At 40.6% G+C, this 24,669-nt stretch overlaps 1 protein-coding gene and 1 long non-coding RNA gene across 2 annotated transcripts in view; both read left to right on the forward strand.

Annotated features, from left to right (window-relative positions):
* LOC139015209 (uncharacterized) overlaps positions 1-17,435 on the forward strand; it is a 93,544-nt gene extending 76,109 nt beyond the window's left edge. The window contains exon 3 of the long non-coding RNA XR_011472421.1: positions 17,268-17,435. This is a non-coding gene — a long non-coding RNA (uncharacterized lncRNA). The remainder of the gene's footprint in view (positions 1-17,267) is intronic.
* Positions 17,436-21,860: 4,425 nt separating this feature from the next.
* Positions 21,861-24,669, forward strand: part of NFE2L2 (NFE2 like bZIP transcription factor 2) — a 49,803-nt gene continuing 46,994 nt past the window's right edge. The window contains exon 1 of the mRNA XM_070422695.1: positions 21,861-21,931. The gene's annotated coding sequence lies outside the window, so the exon portion shown is untranslated. The remainder of the gene's footprint in view (positions 21,932-24,669) is intronic.

Raw genomic sequence — 24,669 nt, forward strand, 5'->3', positions numbered from 1 at the left:
TTTCTGACTGCAAACCTGAAGGATCAGGATTGGGCTGTCCCCAGAGAATAATTTTGAAATCCTGAAAGGACAAGCGAGCAACCATTTATCTCTGGCATGTGGGATAAGCAAATCCTTTAGCAACTTTCGAAGTTAGAGAGTAAGATGCAGCTGAACGCTGCCTGGGGTCCAATCCTGTGGAAATCTGCCCCAGGTGGTCACCTGACCAAGTTTCAGGGTTAATGGTTCTGATCTGTAGAGAGTGACACTCCAAGACTGCATGTGCTCTATGGAGGATGGATGCATGGATAGATGCCTCATTACAAGGGATCCAGTTTTAATACCTTATTATGTGATGAAGGACAATTTAATTTCCTGGGCTCCTTTATTTTTACAGATTTAAAATGGGAATCCTACTCTGTTTATTCTGCAAATTAAATGAGAGACTCCCTATGGGTGTATAATGCTGGGGTTCTAAAGTATAAGAATAATCTTTAAAATATTTATTAAGAAAAAATGATAAAACACACTATATACAGCAGAGCAGTTGGGAAGCAGACAAGCAGTTCTCGATAAGCCCAAGTGGGAAGCCTGGAAAAACCTTCATGTTCCCCTTAAGCATTTTGCACCTTGTTTACTAGTTAAATTAATGCCTTGGCAACAAGAATTGCATTTTTTTTTTTTTTTGCATGGAATCCATCTCTAAGAAAACACACACCTGGAGGCTGTCAACAACAATTTGCTAGCCAAGCTAGAGTGAGCCCACTGACAGGGTTGGCATGGATCAGCCTTAATCCTTTCTCAGGGCGCTGAAAAGCAAGACAAAGAAGAGTACCTATCAGGGATGTTCAAGTGAATCCCATTCTGCCTGACCATTCACAGGAGGCCGGCACCACCGCTGCCTCCCCTGTCATCTGAAATTAGGACTGCTGAACCATATTTGGGGAAATCTCAAACAGGTACCAGTCCAGATATAAGTTCTGGAAATCTTTCTTGAGACAAAGATCTGTTTTCTTAGCTCCACTAAGATGCCTGACAACACCTCAACCTGGGTCTCTTTGTTCATCACCTCCAAGATCTTGGACTTGCTGCTAAAACACTTATCCAATACCCAACTGCATCCCCAAACTTAGCATAACTTTTCTAGGATATTCTGTCCATCGCACCATTTTACCCAGAACTTTTAGGTATCTAATATTTCCTTCCAGTTTTGACTGTGCTCAGCAACTCTAATGCCATTGTAACAATTATTTCCATGCACACCCCCACCAGCCTGCTGAATTGGGCCTATCCTAGATCTTCACACTACCCTCACCCACTCCACCCTACCCCACCATCTTCTTCGTTGGGTCAGTGCCCTCTATCAGAAAGCCAAAGTGTAACCCCTACTAGTCTGACCTATCTTTTTTGGCCCTTGATCACATATGATAGACCTTGATCACATATGATAGACCTTGGATAGACCAGTGGTTCTCAACCTTCTGGCCCTTTAAATGTTTGATAATAAAAGAGATGGTGACTGTGTATTTTCTGCTCCTCCTGCTTTTTTGTTGTTGTTGATGATGTTCTTTTGTGTCTGATTAATTTAACTTAACCTAATGTTTTCAAGATTTGTCTGTATTCTAGCTTATATCAGAATTCCATTCCTTTTTTTCTTCCTGCTTTTTAATTCCTCCTTATTTCCCTACTTCTGAGAAGGGCACTGATAGGGAGGTACCAAATTGATCTGGAGAGGATGAACTAGGTGTGCTTAGATCATGGAGCTTGGCCTCAATGGGGAGGAAATGGAATCCTCACCTATCAGTGCAACCATGATGTCTAGTTTTAAGCTTTAAACGTCTAAAATAAGAACTGCTATAAAAGACCAACCTTCTTGTGAAAGTGAAATCAAATGAAGTAAAAGATATGAAAGCACTTTGCCAGCTATAAACTACTTAAAGCAAATAAACCATGTTAGCAATCGTTGTAGTGATTCTTTGCTAAGGCAAACAGCCAAGACCTTGAGTGGAAAAGTCAGTGCATCTCCCATCTCCTGCCTTCTTCTTCCTGGCCCCACCCTTAATGTCCCAAGGCTCACTGTCTTCTGTCAGATCCAAATCTCCACTCCCTTTTCCTCCCCCGATTATTTCTTCACATCCTTCAGTACCAGTGGAAACTTCTCAACTAGTTTTTGATCTCATTATTGATTATAGAATTCACAATAAGGCATTAGTAAGGATTAATTCTTCTGGAATACATTTACATTTAAAAAGAATGTGTTAATCAGAAGAATTTTCTGTAGAGAAAAATGGGAAGCTTATTTTCAGAGTTTAAATTAATATCTATGATAGTCAGCAGAAATGTATTCATATTTTCACCAAAATATATGTACAGAAATATTCATAGGCACAATATTTGTAGTAGCCCCAAATCAGAAACAATCTAAATGCCCATCCACAGTAGAATAGATAAATTATAATCTATTCACATAATGCAGTGGTTCTCAACCTTCTGGCCCTTTAAATACAGTTCCTCATGTTGTGACCCAACCATAAAATTATTTTCGTTGCTACTTCATAACTGTAATGTTGCCACTGTTATGAATCGTAATGTAAATATCTGATATGCAGGATGGTCTTAGGCGACCCTGTGAAAGGGTCGTTCGACTGCCAAAGGGGTCGCTACCCACAGGTTGAGAACCACTGACATAATGGAATACTACACAACAATGAGACTGAATGAACTAAAACTTTATGCAACAACATGGATGAATCTCACAAACATGATGAATAAAGGAAGCCAGGCACAAATGAGTATATACCATAAGACTCCATGGATAGAAAATTCAGTAAAAATCAGAAAAAATGAATCTCTGATGTTAGAAATCAGGATAGTGTTTACCTATTTGGTGGGGAGACTAGGAAGGAAGCACAGGGACAACTTCTGGGTTGGTAATAATGTGTTCCATGATCTGAAGACTGGTTACATAGGTGTATTGATTCTGTGAAAATTCATTGAGCTATAAACCTATGTATGCAGGCATGCTTTACTTAAATTAAAACATACATTTTAATTTAGTATGCATACATGTTATATTTAAATTTAAGTACATATGCATATTGTATTTAAATTAAAATTAAAAGTTTACTTAAAAATTAGCAACACAGCCCTGGCCTGTGTGGCTCAATAGGTTGAGCATTGTTCCATGCACCAAAAGATTGCTGGTTCGATTCCAGATCAGGGCACATGCCTGGGTTGCAGGCTTGATCCCCAGCAGGGGGCGTGCAGAAGGCAGCCAATCTATGTTCAACTCATATCAATGTTTCCCTTTCTCTTACCCTCTTCCTTCCTCTCTCTCTAAAAAAAAAAAAATTAAAAAAATTAGCCACACATGTTTACTGTAGAAAATTCAGAATATAGGAAGTATAGAGTATTAAAGGAAAACTTTCAAAAAAGGTAAAATTATGACTCATTTATATAGCAAATGAAAACATATCAAAGATTTTTAACTCATTAATTAATGAGGGAACCAGTAAGATGTTATAGCCAGTTCAAATGGATTTGATTTATGGAGATTTATATTATCTACCAGACAAAATTCATGTATATGTCTTAATAGGAATCATTTATATATCTATGGACAGGAAACTGTCCATTACTATCCATTGTCTTTTTATTTTGTTTTATTTATTTTTTAAATATATTTTTATTGATTTCAAAGAGAAAGGGAGAAGGAGAGAAAGATAGAAACATCAATGATGAGAGAGAATTATTGATTGGCTGCTTCCTGCACGTCCCCTACTAGGGATCAAGCCCCCAACCCGGGCAAGTGCCCTTGACCGGAATTGAGCCCAGGACCCTTCAGTCTGCAGGCCGATGCTCTATTCACTGAGCCAAACCAGCTAGGGCTATCCATTTTCTATATGTTAACTTTTTTCTCTACAAAGTTGTAAAATAGTCTAGTCAAAAACAGTGAAAGGAGAAATACTAGAATGTGTAAACTAAATTTTACCCACTGAATTTCAAAGACTTTCTTACACTAGAATAAAATCAAAACAACCCGTAATCCTTTTATTTAGGCATCACCTACATATACACATTTGTGCCATATTTTTTAATAGCATGTGAGAATTGTCTCATCTCTATAGCAAAAAAAATAAAGTTTCTCTTTTTTTCTCTACAGATACTCATTGAAGGCAAAACACTTCACTGTTTCCATATTGAATACACATTTTTCTTTTTGTTCCAGAAAGCATTTGTTCACATTTCTAATTATTTCCTCTAGCATACTTTCTTAGAAGGAAAAGTAATGGATCAAAAGATATGATTATTCTAAGACTTAGTACATATTGCCAAATATTATAAGAATTTGGAGTATATAGTGGAGTTGGTTGAAGAGAGGAAGGAACAACTTTTCTAGGCCAATTGCATACTCCAGATACTACTCCTGTACAACACACTTCAGGAGTAAAATGTATGTTTACAGTCTTGCAAGTACCCCCTATCTGCCACCTTCTTTTCCTTTGCTTTCGGACTTCACCAGGAATGAGTAAAAACTCAGTCATTGAATAAGAAAAAAGTATGGGTTGGCACAACACATTACAAAACCCCAAGCTCAAACACAAACCCAAGACTAGAAGAGGTCTCCCTAGACTGCTGGCTTCATCTGTATTAGGTTATAAATCCCTTGAGGGATTTTCCAGAACAGAACTCAAACTTCTTCTTCCATAGGACTTCCTATGTTGACACATATTTTTTTATTTGTTTTGCCTGTCTGGATTTTAAATTCTATAAGCTACATGTATCTACTAAGACCTCAATTATTCAATAATGTTTATCAATTGCCTACTAAGTCCCAGGCACTGTGATATGTTTTTGCCCTGGGAGTCCAAAAAGCATGGTTACCATATAATATATAAAATATACTATATATTTTGAATGAGCATTATGCATTATAATGTCAAACTATTTATTGTTTCATTGCATTTGTTGATTGTTTTCAGAAGGTATGTCTTCTCTTTTCACCCAGCTAAGATGCCCCTTGAAGGCAGGGGTTAGTTATATCTTCACTTCTCTGACATCTTCCAAATTACTATGCCCTTAATAGGTACCCAGTAGAGAGCAACTGAATTGAAAACATTAGTGCCTCATGTCTGCATGGACCAAGCAAGCTATTCCTTCCAGCCCCTCAAATTACTCTTAGAACCTCTGTGGGAATAAATAACAAATGATTGGGAGACTTGAAGTAACTTATTACGTAAGTGATCATTTTACCTTTTATATCTTCACCAATAGGTAGCACCATCAATTTTGAAATTATATTTTATATTGTTATAGCCCAAATATCTAAGTATGGAGTTCATTCAATAAATATTTATTGGGCACCTTCTATGTGAATGCTGCTCAACCAGCCACCACTAACAGTAAAAATTAAAATTACACAGATATGCTTTATCAAATCCTCTTCCATTAATGCCCTAAAGGACATTCTACTTTTATCCTTGTTTTATAAAATAACATCTAAATCTTGGGTAACTACTCAAAAACAACAGTTTTGCAAGTGTGTGTATGTGTGTGTGTGTGTGTGTGTGTGTGTGTTCCTAATGTGGATGAAAAAAAGGGGCCACATGCTAACCTGACAAGCTCAGGGAAGGCCTGCATAGCAGTCTTGCAGACTCAAAGACCTAAAGTAACCACAAAGGATGAGCTGAAATTAAAACTTTAATTAAAAGCAGTTTATAGTGGGTAGTGTATCTTCCTTGACAAAGGTCAACCTTTACTTTAACTGAGCCTATTGTCTTTTTGCATCTAAGATAACAAACCTGTGAAATGTCAGTATAACTTGTAACTTTCCTTTTTCCTGACCTCTCAGGGCACAACCAAATGCACCATAAATTCCTTCATTGTTATTGTTATCATGTTAATTGTTGACTGTTAATTATCCTGTACCCACTTAAGTAAAAGAAGTATGTTTCTATCCTTTTGCTATTTATCCAATCCCAGAGGTTTCCCTGCTTTTCTTTCTCCTGCCTCCCTAACCTATCATCAGTGGATTTCATGTAACCCACTTATGTCTCCTTTGATTGTAATATATAAAACCGTGTGTGACACTCATTATAATGTCATTCTCCGGAGTATTATCCTAATACGTTGAGATTCTGCTTCCTGGCAATTGTCGACAGTTTGGCTCAAATAAACTCACAAAAATTATTTACAGGTTTGAATGTTTTTTATGTTAACACTACCCACTTTAATATCTGATTTTAAAAGAGGGAAGGGGATACAAAATTAAATAAAACGCAAACCAGAAAAATCTGGATGGGGAAAGGTTCAATCTTCAGAATTTAGTCCAAGTTGGCTTTTTAATTAACACAAGTTACCACTTCTAAGTGAAAGGATCCTTCTTTCCCTTTGGAAGATAACAGAAGTGTGATCCAGGCATACCAGAATTATTTCCGCATCTTCCAAGGCTGCTCTGTCCATCTGGAGATAATAAAAGGCCCATTCCCCTGTGTTTATTTCAAAAGGTTTGTTCTCTGGAATGACCTGAGGTTACAAAATGCAGAGCATTTGCCAGCTGAAGAAGGGTGCTGCCTGAATGCTACTCAGGAAGCCTCTACTCCCTAGGACAGTGGTTCTCAACCTTCCTAATGCCGCGACCCTTTAATACAGTTCTTCATGTTGTGGTGACCCCCAACTATAAAATTATTTTCGTTGCTACTTCATAACTGTAATTTTGCTACTGTTATGAATTGTAATGTAAATATCTGATATGCAGGATGGATTTTCATTGTTACAAATTGAACATAATTAAAGCATAGTGATTAATCACAAAAACAATATGTAATTATATATGTGTTTTCCGATGGTCTTAGGCGACCCCTGTGAAAGGGTCGTTCGACCCCCAAGGGGTCGCGACCCACAGGTTGAGAACCGCTGCCCTAGGTGAACCCCTCCAGAGTCTCCTTAGAGTTGAAAGAGGCCCTTTGGTCCTTCCTGATAACTATTGTCGTCTCCACAGGCTGAGGGCAAAACAGGGGCAAAAAGAAAGAAACAGGGAAAGGGAGCAGTAGGAAAAAGGAACCACAGTATTTGCATCAAACACCATAGAATAGTCATGAATTTACCCACCAAATCTGTACCTCTTTCTACTGAGCTTCTTTAAAGTGTAATGAATGGCATTATGTACTTTGTGACCTGCAAGGATGGAGCATACAAGGTTTTTTGCTACCCAGGAGCTCCTTGTCTATTGTCTTGTGTAGTCGTGGTTACGAAGTGTAAGCCTCTTTTCGTTTGAACCCTGGCTTGACCGCTTAAGCATTCTTGGATAAATTATTTAACGTCTCCATATCTCAGTTTCCTAACCTACAAAATGGGGATAATAGTAGCTACCTCATGGAGACATTAGGAGGATTAAATGAAAAGACCATTAACATTTTAACAAATGATGTCTTGTTATTTAAAAAAAAACTAATACACAAAGGAAATGTTTGGTATTGTAGGAGAGGTCTAGATAAAGAGCTATGAAAACTAATAGGCTGGAGCAATAACTTCCAGTTATGGGGGCAGGGCAGAGCAAAGCATCCATTGCTGGCTTTATGAAAGTGGCATGGTAATTGAGTTTTGAAGAATAACTAGTATTTGAAAATGCAGAGCTGGAGGAACAGAGGTTACTCCGGGAAGATGAACTGTAAACAATGGTGATGGAAAAGGAGGTGAGAAGGTGTGGAGTGTTCGCAGCAGAAATACTGATTCAGTTTAGCTGGTGCGAAGGGCACATAAAGGGAAATGAATGTTGAAAAATTTATGGTAACAATAGATGGGAGTTATGTGCAGGGCATATATCAAGCAATGGAATTTGGAAGCCATGGGTGGTTTCTGAGCAGGAAAGTGGCATGCTTACAACCATGCTTTCATAACTGAGTTGGCAACCGTGTATGACACTCATGAGAAAGAAGAGATGGATGAGATGGCAATAGCTGCCATTTGCTGAGTGCTAACGTACTAACTCATTTATATGGTGAGAGTAATAAAGGCAAAGGTGGTGGGCACTGAGAGAGAAAAGAGATATGAGTCACTGGGTGGTTAGAACTTACTGATATTGACATGTATAGCATGTAGAAGACAAGACAAAGGGAGGAATCTCTGGCTTGGGGGAGTGAAAAGATAAAGGTAAGGATCTAGCTCTAGCCAGTTTGTCTCAGAGCGTTGGCCTGCAGACTAAAGAGTCCTGGGTTCAATTCTGGTCAAGGGCATATGCCTAGCTTTTGGAGGCAGCTGATCAATGATTCTCTCTCATCATTGATGTTTCTACGCCTCTCTCCCTCTCCCTTCCTCTCAGAAATCAATAAAAATATTTTTTAAAAATAAATAAATGAAAAATAAACAAACAAATAAATAAATAAACATAAGGATCTAGCAGGCCTGGAGGGCAGGGGAGAAACTCAATGAGTTCATTTGTTGAGTTTAGAGCAGTGAGCATCAGGCAGTGTTGTCCAGTAGGCAGCTGAAATGTGGACCTTGAGAGAAAAGCATGGCAGGAATGAAGGTTGAATTCTGAACTAGGGGATGGTAGAGGTGCTCCTGCCCTCAACTGGGTCTGAGTTTGGGATGACTATATTGGTTGGTTTATACAGATTTAATTGCACCTCTAGCTTTAGAACATTGTTTTCTTGACCATCAGGAATTGACTAGGATATGTGAGTTAGGTGCTTTGCTAAAGCTCCAGTGTTGATGGACGCAGTTCTCTGCAGAGGCCTGGGCTCCTAATCTGGTTTGAAGTGGAAGGCAAGGGGAATTTCCTAAAGCCATGTTTTATGGCAAGCCTATTGTGTTTACATGGTGACCCGGGTTTAGGAGAGCGGATGAATGTGAGGCCAGACCTCCACCAACCCTTGGACTAGCTTATCCTTTCATCTTGCTGACCTTTCCAGATCTACTGTAACTATATTAACCCAAATGTGTTAGTTGTAAATGGAACTAAGACCACATGATTTCCATGTCCTCAGACTCAACTTACTGGCTCCATGCACATCAAGAGTGAGAGCAGTATGAGAGTTAACTTTTCTAGAACGGTAGTGGAGGCATTTTAGGGCAGCCTATAGCAGCAGCAGTCTTAACACAGGCCTTTGCTGCCCTTGGAAGAGTGGATAAGAAACTGCACACAACACAACACGCAACCTGTTACAGCATAGATTTTACAGCAACTCACAGAAACAGCAAGATGTACATTTCATTAAGTACAGTAGAATGGTTGCTTCTAGAGCATTGCTTCCCAACCTTTTTTGGCCACGCCCCACCTAAGCATCTCTAAAATCCTGATGCCCCACCTGTGACATGTAATTCTTATTATTCAAAAAGTGAACTCCTATTCACGTGGAGGAAGTTTAAAAGGCCATTAACGTGTTCTAAACAAGCTCCCAAAGAACATGGCATCCATGAAAGAGAAAAATAAAAGAACAAAAGGATAGTTGAAGTACTGAGGAAGAAATCACTAAGAAATTGTTTAACCCTAACTGGTTTGGCTCAGTGGATAGAGCGTTGGCCTGCAAAGTGAAGGGTCCCAGGTTCGATACCAGTCAAGGGCATATACCTTGGTTGCGGGCACATCCCCAGTGGGGAGTGTGCAGGAGGCAGCTGAATTGATGTTTCTCTCTCATCGATGTTTCTAACTCTCTATCCCTCTCCCTTCCTCTCTCTAAAAAATCTATAAAATATTTTTTTTAAAAAGAAATTGTTTAAAAATAATAATATGAAGTGATATGAAAAAATAGCAAATAAAGCTTCAAAACATATAGAGAATTGAAATGCATAAATATGTCACCATATATATTTATATACTGTATATGAGGCCGCTAGAACCATAAAATATGCAAAAAAAATCACTGTTAATAACTCATTCTAGAATTGCCCCCCTTAAAAAATCAAATCGCCCAACGTGTGCCCCACGTTGGGAACCACTGTTCTAGAGGGAGGGAGCAGAATGGGAGGAGATGATAAGTAGGTAGGTAGGTAGGTAGGTAGCTAGAAGACAGATAAAAACCAAAGAGGGGCCTTGCAGAGACCAATGAAGAGAGGGTACTATGGATGAAACAGTGTGGTTAATGCAACCTCCTCCACCCGAATTTAAAAAATTCCCACAGGAGGCGGCTCTCTCTGTAGAGCACACTTGCGCCTTTCCAAGGGATGTTTTCCTTGCCTCTCTCTCTTTCTCTGAAGCTCCAAAGGCCCTTCTTTTGCCTCTTCAACTTGTTTCCTGAGACCATTTCTTCTACGGCTCACTTCTCTCTGTGTGACTTTCTAAATAAACTTTCTTTTATAGTTTTGAAAAAAATTCTTTTTAATTACAAAATAATCTTAAAAATAAAAAATCCAAACAAAACAGCAAGGATATCTGGGTCAGAACTGTGAACCCACTACTCACTAACCTTCTGCAAGTTAGCTATCCCTCGTTCATCATCTGTACAATAATACAGATTGTGATAATTCTAGTACCTACCTGGTGGGATTGTGAGAATGAAATGAATCTGAATGTACAAAGTGCTTGAAAGTACAGCTGGCACACAGTGAACACAGCCATAGGGTCATGAGAATTAAGTAAAATAATCCATGTAAAGTGCTAAGTACAGCAACTGATCCATGGTGTTCAAGTGACGTTAATTAGCAGTTCTTGTCCTAGTCCATCATCATCGTCATCATTTCTTTACATGGGCAACACCATTCCTTTCATCAGAGAGAGACCTGGAGACTCTTTTGCACAATGGAAAGCAATGCTTTCTCCTGGACTAATTCCACCTCCATCATTTCCTTTTGTGTAATGTTAGGCAAGTCACTTTTCTTTCAGCTTCAGTTTCTCCAGGTAAGCCTCCTATACCTGTAGTCAGCATTAAATCTCATTCTTGGCACATCACTCCTTTGAAGGTTCTAGTGTTAGAATCCCCACTTACTCTGTGTCAGTTCTTGTGATAGGACCTAAGGCAAAGGCAAGGGCCTGAGCCTCAGGGAAGTCACATTGGTTCTAGTGAAAGCGCCAGACCCCTTAGGCATACTATGCCTGTAACACAAGCCCCATCAGTGCAGCATAACTGTGTAGCCTAAATGTAGGGGTCATTGGGAACCATTCGTGCTACATGGAAGCAGAGGCCCAAATCAAGATGGGATAATCTGTGTCACAACCATTGTCTCAGGGGTTCTACTTGCCTGGTCCTGTCCTTTTGTTTTCTGTTTTGTGTCAGTTACCAAGGACTTGCTTTGTGTCAGGTGTTGTACTGTTTCACATGTAGTCTCTTATTTAGTCCTCATAACAACCCAGTGAGGAAAGAGTTACTACTCTCACCAGTTAATGCTTGGGAAAACCAAGGCATAGGGAGGTTGAATATAATTTGCCCCAGGTTACAGAACTAGTAGGTGGCTAAGCCACTAGCTGACCCCAGGCAGACTGGCAGAAGAACCCTTGCTACTGTACTGACTCTTGGAAATTTCCAGGGAGTTTGGCAGTTTGGATCAAAATGGAAATTTGACATAATCTTGATCAAAAAATTTCATAGAGCTGTTTGTCTTGCTGTCTGAATGCAAAAGAAAAAAGTAAACCCATTTATAGGAAACTGATTTAACAACTTATGCTACACAGCTGCAATGGGGTGATATAGACTCATGAAAAAGAATAATGCAAGTTCATATGCATTCATATGAAATGCATATAGTCTTAAGTAAAAATAGTCTTAAGTTATAATCTTGCCTGGGTGGTGTGGCTCAGTGGTAGAGCATCGACCTACGAACCAGGATGTCACAGTTTGATTTCCAGTCAGGGCTTGGTTCTCAGTGTGGGTGTGCAGGAGGCAGCTGATCAATGATAGAAACATTGATGTTTCTAATTATCTCTCTCTCCCTCTCCATTCATTTTTTAAAACATATAGTCTTAAGTAAAAAACAATTTGTATAACTAGGTATATTTTTTTAAAAGATTGCAAAACATTGCATAGCATACTATCATACTATATACTCCTCCAGAGATCATAAAAACCAAGAATAGCCCTCCCTGTCACTATCCTATTTAGTTTTTAAGGATACTGGACATCTCCTAGACCAGTGCTTCTCAAAATACGGTCTCCAGACATTATCATCTGAGAACTTGTTAGAAATGCATATTCTCAGGCCCTGCCCCAGACTGATTAAATCACAAACTCTGGGGATGGAACCCAGAGATCTGTGGGGGTTTTTAAATATATTTTTTATTTATTTTTTGGGAGAGAGGAAGGGAGAGGGAGAGAGAACCATCAATGTGAGAGCCAAGCATTGATCAGCTCCCTACCTGGAGTTGTGTCCTGACTGGTAATTGAACTAGTAACCTTTTGGTGCACGGGACAACACCCAACCAATTGAGCCACCCGGCCTAGGGCCAGAGATCTATGTTTTGAACAAGCCCCCCATGTGATTCTGATGCATGTTAAAATGTGAGAACCAATGGCTTCACCTGGGAAGTATTAAAAAATAATGCCTGAGTCTCACCCCACCCCAGAAATCTTGATTTAATTGGCTCAGGATGTGGCCTGGGCATGGGTTTTTCAATGTTCCACAGATGATTGAGACACTAGGACCTAGACTTTTGGAAGCAGCTACTTGCATCTGGGAATGGCTAATGGCACACTAATGGCATATAATCAAACTGCAGGGACCATCAAATATGAAAGAGCACCACAACTTCCCAATTTTAAGTCCTATCCCATTCCCCAAACCCAGCAGTGCTCTTTGGCTAAGCAGTCTTCAGCTTATTAGTTTGAGTACTTTATTAATATAACTTACTTTAAGCTTCTAAATTCAGTCTATTTAGTGAATGTTGAGAAGAGGCAGGAGAAAAAACATAAAATAATTTAATAGAGGAAATGAAATCTATATACAGCATAGTAAAAGCCTACTCTTACCAGCTCACTATTTATTGGGCTTATAAATATACTAGAGGCCCGGTGCACAAAAATTTGTGCACTGTGGGGGGGAGCAGTCCCTCAGCCCAGCCTGTGCCCTCTCGCAGTCTGGAACCCCTCGGGGAATGTCCACCTGCTGGCTTAGGCCCACTCCCCGGGGGATCGGGCCTAAGCTGGTAGTTAGACATCCCTCTGGCAGCCTGGGATGTCCACTTGCCAGCGGGGAGCAAGCCTAAGCTGCAGTCGGACATCCTTAGCACTGCTGAGGAGGCGGGAGAGGCTCCCGCCACCACTGCTGTGCTGGCAGCTGTCAGCCTGGCTTGTGGCTGAGCAGAGCTCCCCCTGTGGGAGCACACTGACCACCAGGGGGCAGCTCCTGCATTGAGCATCTGCCCCCTTGTGGTCAGTGTGTGTCATAGTGACCAATCATTCCCAGTCATTCTGCTGTTAAGGTCAATTTGCATATTGCCCTTTTATTATATAGGATTGTATTGAAGATTACATAATATTGCATAGCACATCTCCAGCACAATAGGGGTTCAATCAGCATTTGTCTAATAAATGAATCCGCTAATCGATAAATAAATGAATGGATATCATTGAAGGAGAAGCTGATACTGTCTTTAGCATCCACTTACCAATGCTGTTCTTAGAGTGTAGTAGAGGTAACAGAAGTCCATTGACAATAAATGTTCTAGGGTCAGGTGCTAGAGCTGAAAGTCACCTGAGGGACTATAAACCCAGATGGGGCAGGAGGAAGAAAGCAGGTGTGGTAGTCATTAGAGCTGGCAATCAAATATTTCCAGGTCCCCTCCTCTGGATATAGTGGGGATGACATGTCCCCACTTGTTGGAGTTCTTTGTGGCCATGTGATTTGCTTGAGTCACTGAAATGAGCAGAAGTGTTGTGTTTTGCTTTCAAATAGAAGCTTCAAGAGCCAGTGTGTGATTTGTCCCACTTCTCTGTACGGTGACTAGTGTTTCTGGTTCACCTAGGATTGAGGAGTTTCTCAGGGTATGGAATTTTCAGTGCTAAAATTGGGACAGTCCCAGGCATCAATATTTCAGGTATCGATCATTCCATCAGCTTGGGTCCAAGAGTGGGGGCCCCAGAGATTCAGAGCATTGAAATAACCTGGCTGTGTTCACACCACTAATAAGATCAGAGATGGGTTCTAGACCATGTCTGTCTGGCTGCAGAATCCATAATCAGGCACCACCCCTGCCAGGTATAGGTAATATTGATTGCAGGTATCTTTTTTTAATTTTGTTTTCAACCTTGGAGACTCTGGTCCACAAAGGTAGGTGAAAACACCAACTTTCCTAAATTAATAGAATGGTATTCATTTCATAAACATTTACTGTGCTCTACTGTAGTCAAGGCTCTGTGTCTGGGTGTTATGAGCTACACAAAGTTAAAGAAATGCTATGATTTCTTTCCTCAAGAAACATATAATGTAGAGGAGAGATAGACATGTATGTACATGGCTAACTATCAAAAGGCAGAAGCTGATAGATCTTATTAAAACATTTTTTATATGTTTCTGTACTTGGCAGTGTACTACAATAAGCACATAGTGGTAATACTATTTTTAAAGCATTTATTTTAGAAAGCAGCAATTAGAAACAGCCAAAGTGTATTCTTCAGGTTACCAATTCTCAGAAAGCAACAATTAGAAACAAAGTATCTTTATTCTTCAGGTTATCAATTCTCAGAAGAATAATAATATCTAGAGAAAGTATATTAATGCCTTCTCTTCTGAAAGTCAGCACCATTTATTCAAAGTACAGTTGCACTTACCGGTCTTCATCAGGAGGAAGATTTAAGATTTTATTTCATTTTGTTGACAGATTTCCCATTGTATTCATGGTTCTTCTTTTGTCCTGTGTCACCAGTGGCCCAAGTCTGCATGCCCACTGGGCAGGATTCTCCACCAGGGATCAAAGCCAGTTAACTGGTCCAAAGGAGGTAGTTTTTGTTAAGGAAAGAAGTGATCAGCCCTCCCTAGGGATGCTACTCACAGGTCCAAAGGCGTTAGAATAAAGCTTTACCCGCAGAGGGGTGGTGACCAGGCATGCCACAGAGGATATTTGAAGCCCAGGGCCTCAAAGATAACAGGGCTTCCTTGCCAGTCCTAGACAAAGAAAGTGTGATTTCTAGGGAAAGCATCACTGTCCTGCTGTCTGCAGCTGGACAGTCTCCAGGGCTGCAGTGAGGTTTTGGTCTGAGTACAGCTCTGGTGCCTGGAACAGAAGTTAAGCTGCAGATGTGTGCATGTTGAAACTATTTTGGGAATGGAGGGAGCAGTAAGCAAACCTGCAAAACATGCTGCTTTGATATGTTTTATAATGGTGGTGTTCCCTACAGTATGGGTTTCCTCATTGCCTAGTCCAAGAACATCTCCTGGGTCCTCTCTGTTACAATGCTGAGTGTCCATGGAGAGTTTGAGCGGAGGAGGGAGGGGCTGTCTCCTAGCTAAGACAGCCCTGCAAGGTAAAAACCTCAATGCAGGAGCAGCTGCCATGAGTTATGCAGAGAGCCCGGGGTCTGTCAACTCCAGGTGAGCAATTTCCCCCAGGTTTATAGGTAAATGTGCTTCTAATGAGAAAGCCATAGACTTGAATGTCATCGTATCTTGTGCTTGTGACATCTTTGCCCAGGAACACAAATTGAACATTTATGTTCTTCATACTTTGGAAAGAAAGAAATAGACTGAGCCATTTCTTCATGCCTTGACACCTTATAACTTACATATACATACCTGATACGTATATATCATGTTAGAATAATACGTTGTTATCCTACTATGCTAATCAGGATAGACTAGATAACACATTAAACCCAAAATATTGACTTATGATAAAAGTTTACATGGTACTTCACAATCCACTGTAAGTAGGGTCCCTCCTGAACAACTAACTCCTTCAAGAAGTGACCTTGGAATTCATTCTCCTTTCATCTTAAAATACCATCATCTTCAACATTTGGCCTTCACAGTTGCCACAGAGTGGGATTTGTGGCGAAGTCTGCAAGCACTCTCCATGACTTCTGCCGCATCCCACGCAGAACCTGATGATAAGGCCCCATCCTAACTGCAGGGGAGGCAGGGAAATGTTGCCTTTGTGTGTCAGAAAGAGAAAAATGAAATTGAGTCACCAGTCTATCTTCCAGTTCAAATAAGTTAAAGTTATTACATAGTATTTTTCTTCTGATTATGTTTTGCATTTGATACTATTTAGTCTGTCTCCTTGCCCTGCACTGGGTTCTATGACATCCACATGCAGCATCCCATTTCTCACAACAGCTCTATGAGTTGTCAGGACAGGCATCATACACACACTTTATAAATCAAGGACCCTGAGATCCAGAGTAGTCACATGACTTGTCCAAAGTCACACAACTCTCTCTCACATTAGTGGGCCCTCCACTATAGCACACTGTCTTCCCCAGAGGCTCAAACTAAATTAGGCACAGATCTCAGTATACAAACTCAAGTATGCAAGAAGTATATCTTTATTCCATTATAAATCAACCTAATTTTTTGCCCTATCTGGTTTGGCTCAGTGGTTAGAGCGTCGGCCTGTGGACTGAAGGGTCCCAGGTTTGATTACGGTCAAGGGCATATGCCTGGGTTGCAGGCTCGATCCTCAGTGTGGGGCATGCAGGAGGCAGCCGATCAATGATTCTCTTTCATCATTGATGTTTTTATCTCCCTATCATTCTTCCTTTTTCCTTGAAATCAATAGAAATACATACATACACACACACACACACACACACACATACACACACACATATTTAAAGACTGCTTAAGTGGAAAGATTGCACACTGCTTATAAGAGCTGAAGGAACTCAGACCAAACGACAGGCAGAGATGCTGCATTAAAGCAAAACATCACTTGAAAAAAAATCTGACTTGTACCAAATCCTATTTGCAAAGTGGATTGGATTTTAAAATCATTTCAAAGCACACTAATCTTTCAAAAGAAGTTTGCTTTAAAGAGTACAGTTGGCTTTTGGTCAAAAAATGAAGTTTCGGTAATGCAGAGTAACAATTGTATTATAATTACTGGCCACAAAATACCAGGTGCCTAACCAAGCCTTTTCTACTCATTCAAGAGAGCCAAGCCAAACAAAAGTGCCCTGCCTAGCCATACCCATAGTTTATGAGCTCAGTCTTTGTCACCAGGAAGGAATTAATTCAAAGAGCAAAGCCATTATTAGGCACAACCAGGCATTTCTGTTGTAAACACCGTTTGTTAATACATGTTGAGCGCTGAACTTTCTCACATTTGAAAGAATCCAGCTTGAGAGATAATTTAAACCAAGCCAGTTTCAAGGTTATTTTCTTTTCTCTTTTCTTTTCCTCTCTTCTGTTTTCTTTTTTAGATTTCTGACATCATATCTTTGGGATCTTCACAGTAGGGAAGTGCTGGCCTTGGAGTCCAAAGACTTTCCCAGCTATCATTTGAATTAAGGATTGTGGTGTTTTCTTCTGTGAACAGATTGCTTCAGCGCCAAAAGAATGAACTAGAAAAGAACAGGCAAGACATAGGAGTGTTATACGGAAGAAAGATATTAAGAGACTTAAAGATGTACTTCCTCATTATATGTAAGAAAGCTATTTCTTAGATTCCTTGAGATATAAAAAGCCAAGTGAATTTACTTAAGTTAATAAATTTTATTTAGTTATAATGCTAATACTACAGCAAAATGTTTTTTATATTTCCTCTCTTTATTGCTTCCTGTTCATTACTGAGAGAAAAAAAATCCAGTGTAACTTTTTTGTACTCTGATAATGATGAGGTTATCTAATTTGTTTTGTATTTGCTTCGCAAATGCATGTGCACGTGTGGGTATATGCTTAAATTGAATAAGACAGATGCATTGTGTGGTTGCTATAAACACAGATATAAGGCTTATGATGGGGCCCAGTTTTGTTAGAGCAAAACCCCATCATGTAAGCCCTCTGCTATGCTCTGGAACTGAGAGGAAAAACAAAATCTTCAGTTCTCAGAACAACCTGAAAAATCTGTGGCAATGAGTCAAAGGCCTTATTCTTCTTTGCTAACCCTGGGATTCGAAGGCAGTTCTGCATTCAGCTAAGGTGTCTGATCCACCTTGGTTTGTCAGTGTCCCACATCCCGGAAGCATCTGGCCCACTAGGTTCAGCTGGTGGAGTCTCTGAGCCCTTGTGCTTCTCTGCCTATGGAGGCAGAGGAGGCAGCCACACCACCGAGCAGGGAGTGTGCATCTGTCTGTTCTGGGCTCCCATGGGTCTTCGGCAGGTAGGTTGGTGCCTATCTGCATTTCAGGGAAAAGAGAGAGTGAGTTATCAGGCTTAACCATGTAGCATTCCTGTTTCTGCAGGTCAAAAAAAGGCCTAATATCAGAAAGTTTATGTGAGGCCACCTAATACTTGCCCAATATCACAAAGTTAGTAGGTGCTAATTCCAGAGTTTGAACTCCCAACTACCTCCAAATGATAACTGTGTATCTGTATTTCAGATGACAGACCGGGGCTTAGAGCAAATGCATTTAAAAATAAATAAATAACATTGGCAAATATCTTCTCCCATGCAGTGGGCTTTCTTGTTTTGTTGGTGATTTCTTTTGCTGTGCAGAAGCTTTTTATTTTGATGTAGCCCCATTTGTTTTGTTTTTTTTCTTAGTTTCCATTGCCCTAGGAGCTGTATCAGTAAAGATACTGCTACAACAAATGTCTGCTATTTTGCTGCCGATGGCTTCTTCTAAGATTTTTATGGTTTCCTGTCTTCCATTTAAGTCCTTTATCCATTTTGAGTTTATTTTTGTGTATGGTGTAAGTTGGTAGTCTAGTTTGCATGTATCTGTCCAATTTTCCCAGCACCATTTATTGAAGAGACTGTCTTGACTCCATTGTATGCTCCTATGTCAAATATTAATTGGGCATAATGGCTTGGGTCGATTTCTGGGTTCTCTGTTCTGTTCCATTGATCTATATGTCTGTTCCTATGCCAGTACCAGGCAGTTTTGAGAGCAGTGGCTTTGTAATACAGCTTGTTATCTGGTATTGTGATCTTTCCAACTTCTTTCTTCTTTCTCAAGATTGCTGCAGCTTTTCGGGGTCTTTTCTTGTTCCAGATGAATTTTTGGAGAGTTTGTTCTAGATCTTTGAAATACGTTGTTGGTATTTGAACGAGGATTGCATTGAATCTATAGATTGCTTTGGGTAGGATGGACATTTTAATGATGTTGATCCTACCAATCCATGAACACGGAATATCCTTCCATTTATTTATGTCTTCCTCTTTCTCTTTTCTTAGCATTCTGTAATTTTCTGAGTACATGTCCTTTACCTCCTTGGTTAAATTTATTCCTAGGTACCTTAATTTTTGTGTTGCAATGGTAAATGGGATTTTTTTTTTTTTTTAGTTTCTCTTTCTGTGAGTTCATTATTGATGTATAAAAAAGCAATAGGCCCTAACTGGTTTGGCTCAGTGGATAGAGCGTTGGCCTGTGGACTGAAAGGTCCCAGGGCATGTACCTTGGTTGCAGGCACATCCCCAGTAGGAGGTGTGCAGGAGGCAGCTGATTGATGTTTCTCTCCCATCAATGTTTCTAACTCTCTATCCCTCTCCCTTCCTCTCTGTAAAAAATCAATAAAATACATATTTTTTTAAAAAATCATAGATTTCTGGGTGTTAATTTTGTATCCTGCTACATTGCCAAATTCATTTATTAAATCTAGTAGTTTTATGATGGAAGGTTTAACCTCCAAAATTTATAGGGAACTCATACAACTTAACAAAAGGAAGATAAACAATCCAATCAAAAAGTGGGCAAAGGACCTAAATAGACACCTTTCAAAAGAGGATATACAGAAGGCCAAGAGATATATGAAAACATGCTCAAAGTCACTAATCATCCAAGAGATGCAAATCAAAACAACAATGAGGTACCATCTCACATCTGTCAGAATGGCTATTATCAACAAATCAACAAATGACAAGTGCTGGAAAGAATGCAGAAAAAAAGGAACCCTCTTGCACTGCTGGTGGGAATGCAGACTGGTGCAGCCATTGTGAAAAAACAGTATGGCGTTTCCTCAAAAAATTAAAAATGGAACTTCCCAGTAATTTGACTCAGTAATCCCACTTCTAGGAAAATATCCCAAGAAAATAGAAACACCAATCAGAAAGGATATAAGCACCCCTATGTTCATAGCAGCACAATTTACAATAGTTAAGATTTGGAAACAGCCTAAGTGCCCATCAGCAGATGAGTGGATTAGAAAACGGTGGTACATCTACACAATGGAATACTATGCTGCTATAAAAAAGAAGGAATTCTGCCCTAACCGGTTTGGCTCAGTGGATAGAGCATCGGCCTGAGGACTGAAAGGTCCCAGGTTCGATTCCGGTCAAGGGCATGTACCTTGGTTGCGGGCATATCCCCAATAGGGGGCGTGCAGGAGGCAGCTGATCGATGTTTCTCTCTCATCAATGTTTCTAACTCTCTATCTCTCTCCTTTCCTCTCTGTGAAAAATCAATAAAAATATATTTAAAAAAAAAAAAGAAGAAGGAATTCTTACCATTTGCAACAGCATGGATGGAACTGGAGAGCATTATGCTAAGTGAAATAAGCCAGTCAGAGAAAGATAAACATCACATGATCTCACTCATTTGTGGAATATAATGAACAACGTAAACTGATGAACAAAAACAGAACTAGAGTCATAAAAGCATCAAATAGACTGTCCAACCTATGAGGGAAGGCGGGGGTGGGGAGTGGGTGTGAGGGAGTAAGTCACAGGGGTCCTCAAACTACGGCCCACGGGCCACATGCAAATACAAATATTGTATTTGTTCCTGTTTTGTTTTTTTACTTCAAAATAAGATATGTGCAGTGTGCATAGGAATTTGTTCATAGTTTTTTTTAAACTATAATCCGGCCCTCCAACGGTCTGAGGGACAGTGAACTGGCCCCCTGTTTAAAAAGTTTGAGGACCCCTGGAGTAACAGATCAACCAAAGGACTTGTATGCATGCATATGAGCATAACCAATGGACACAGATGTGGGGGGAGGGGAAGGGCATGTGCTGGGAGTTGGGGGCGGCCTGGGAGAGGTCAATGGGGGAAAAAGGAGACTTATGTAATACATTAAACAATAAAGAACTTAAATTAAAAAATAAATTAAAAATAAAAAAATAGTGCTATCAGTAGACTATACTTTCCTTCTTCTTCAGCCTCTGGTTTCAACTACCGGACTTGATTCACATCATAGAGTGAAAGTTGGCTCAAGTCCGACAAGACTGCCCTGCCTGTGGCTACTGTTCCTGCTGAGCAGCTGAAACCAGCCCACCAACCCAGCTCTCTCAGACTGGCTGCCTCCACACCCACCTGCCCCAAAATATCTTCCTCTTAGGATGGCACAGAGCCTCACACCCCATCTTCCCAGCTGAACTCCTCCCATTAGAACCACTCGGCTACAGCCATACGCCTTCCTCCCAGAGCCATTGTTAAAATTTCTCTGCAAACCCTATCAACCTTTCCTGTTAACACACCAATCATTAGTTTATCATCAGATTAAGTGAACTCAGGACTTGGGTCTAGTGCATTTTGTTTGGGAGTATGAGGGTAGATCACGGACTGTTAGATGGGGCAGTAAGGTGAGAAACTGTGTTGGCTATTTCATGCATTGTACAGCTGAGGAAACGGACGTTCAGGTACCCAAGCCTTAACATCTTGGTTATGGTTCACCAATTGCCCCCGTTTACCTGAGATTAAGGGAGTCCTGGGGTGTGGACTTTTGGTGCTGAAACCAGGAAAGTCCTGGACAAACCAAGATGAGTTGACCACTCTACTTGATTGGAGCCTTCTGTTTTTCTTCACAGGCTGGACTTGGGCAGGGCCTTGCAGCAGAGCCTCAGGAATGCTGGCTACAGCTCAAAACCCTCGGTGAGGAAATAGCAGCAAACACATATTTGCACCTCACAGCTTTATCAAGGCTGGCTCCCCTGAACGGTCAGTCTCCAGCACCAATAGGAGGCCCCGTGGAAGCACCATGTGAGGTAAAGCTTTGTCTGCCTCCTGACTGACTGCACTCTTTGCCTCTCAGGCCACAGCATCAGGGAAAGCTGGTTAGATGGAGTCAGTCTCCGAAAATCAGTCTGTGATCTGGTTTATTCAGTTGAGACAGGGCCACTGTGTCAGCTGCGGCTGTGTGGTTCAGCGCCTTCGCGGAGAGGGCTGCTGCTGTCTGTCTCTGCTCCCTTGCTGCCCAGAGGATGGAATGGAGAAGTACTCAGGCAGAAAGAAGGGTCAGCAGGCTGCCCCGTGCTCCCATCACTTCCTCCTTCAGAAGTTTTGTCATTCAGAGGTTTTGAATCAGGCAATAAGCAGTCGTTGTTGGCTAACTTTGGGCTTTTTTTTGTTCTTAAATGTCAAGTGCCTAATTTTAAAATATTTCTTGGTTTTATTTCTCCTCCTGGTCTGTTTTGCTCCCAGTCCTTGGTTGCTTGGCAGTTGTTTCCTCCACCAGGCCTCTGCTTTCTGTTCTGCGGAGACCCAGCCTCTAGCTCATGCCCTGCACCTGGGGATGAGTATGGGTTGAATAAAGAAGGGAGAAAAAGGGAGAATGGAGGAGGAAAGAATGCCAAGATCCCAGTCAGGCAAAACTGTCACATGGTACAAGTGCTCTTCAACATTCCCTTTCCTGCATGCATTCCTTTAAGCTTCACCCATCCTCCCTCTCCACACCCCTGCTGGGATTGAACATTTTCACGATCCACCCTTGTTCTCAACCACCACGGAAATGTCCTTCTTAGTGCCCGAACCAAGTTACTGATCAGATAAATTAATCCCTGCTAATGGGAGTTAAAGTCAGAAGCAAAGGCCTCAAAAGTAAATCTTAACACCCCTCCTAGGTTGTCTTATCACTTTAGTGAATCTAATTCCGGTGGAGGGGTTTTGAAATTGGAGGAGGGAGTAGGAAGCATAGTGGAGAATTATTTTGGGAACAGCCCTGTGATGAGGGTTGCCAGATTTGTCAAAGAAAAATATGGGATGAACAGTTGAATTTGAACTTCATCTAAACAATGAATAAATTTTTGATGTAAGGATGTCCCTTGCAATGTTTGTGAAGTAATTATACTAAAAATTATTCGTTGCTTCTCTGAAATTCAAATTTACCTGGGTGTCCTCTATTTTGTCTGGCAACCCCATGACCTGCAATTTCTCCCAGAATATACAGCCTGTATAGTAGAAGGCCAGGTTTGCTGTGGACTTTGGAACAGTTTCCACATGTTTGGCCGAAGGGAAGAACCAGCCCATCCAAGAGGGCATCGTGTGGTACAGTCACGTGAAATCTCTGTCCTCCAAGCCAGGGCTGCTGAGGTGTGAGGCATCTGAGGTAGGCCTGAACAGGACACCCCTGGAGGCTGGCCAAGGTGTCAGTAACAAGGGCATGTTCTGCTGGATTCTTTCCCAAAGATACAGTGTTTGGTTCCGGTGCTGACAACTGACCCGTCTAATACTCATCATACTAGAACAGTGGTCGACAAACTGCTGCTCGAGAGCCACATGCGGCTCTTTGGCCCCTTGAGTGTGGCTCTTCCACAAAATACCAACCTCTGCGCATGGGCCACGAAGTTTCAATTGCACTGTACGTGCACTCCTGCACGTGGTATTTTGTGGAAGAGCCACACTCAAAGGGCCAAAGAGCTGCCTGTGGCTCGCGAGCTGCAGTTTGCCGACCACTGTACTAGAACATTATTTTTAGGTTTGAGGAAGGAATGGCAAGTTTTTTAAAATAAGGTGCTAGATATGGAGGGAATCTATATTCAAAAGCTCAGTCAGTCCTGACCAGGAAATGCAATCCCTGGGCCTGTTAACATTAGCTGTAGAAAGGGTTAGTATGAGCAGCTTTCCAAAATGTAAAAAGGCCTAAAACTGAGGCCCCACTTCTATACACAAAAGTGATGCTACTGGCTTCAAGAAAATTGCTTTTGCCACCTCTAGTAACCTTTTTGTTTTCAACTAATGGAGAGGCTGCCTTGTTAGCTGTTATTGGCTTCTGCATTGGATCTACTATGTCTGCTCTTCCAGATCTACTTTCTACCCTTCTCTCTCCTGCTCTGTGCTATGGAAGCTGACCTTTGGGCACTTCCTTTTCCTGTCTTCTGTCTAGTTCCACCAGTGGGAGTGATCAGCAAGAGACTGGAGTTTGGGAGGATAGATAGGTCAGAAGAATAGTTTTATTGTGGTTGGTATTTATTGAAATGCTTATAGATTCACAGTGTTATAAAAAGCACACAAAATAGGAATAGAAGAGTACTTTTTTAAATAAAAATTTTTAATTGATTTTTGAGAAAGAGAGAGAGAGAAAGACATTGATTTGTTGTTCCACTTATTTGTGCATTCATTGGTTGAATTTTGTATGTGCCCTGACCAGGGATTGAACCCACAACCTTGAACCCACAACCTTGAATCCAACCAACTGAGCTACCCAGCCAGGGCAGATGAGTACTTCTTTAACGTGATAAAAAACATAGACGTTATGCTAAAAGCCAGCATTCTTCTTGATGAGGATTCAAATCAGACCCATTTAAAAATTGATAGACTCAATTATGTAAAAAAAAATTTTAATGCTGTGTGGCAAAAAATAAATCACCATAGTTAAAGTAAAAATATGGCTTGAAATTAATATAAAATAGTATTGAATGTAAATTTTATTTTTTAAAAATAAATGAAAAAATGGCAAACTGAGAAAAAGTATTTTCAACTCATATTACAAATTATTCATATCACA

The sequence above is a fragment of the Myotis yumanensis genome, unplaced genomic scaffold, assembly GCF_028538775.1.
Source record: "Myotis yumanensis isolate MYYU_CA2020_CCGP unplaced genomic scaffold, mMyoYum1.0.hap1 SCAF_8, whole genome shotgun sequence".
Classification (NCBI taxonomy): Eukaryota; Metazoa; Chordata; class Mammalia; order Chiroptera; family Vespertilionidae; genus Myotis; species Myotis yumanensis.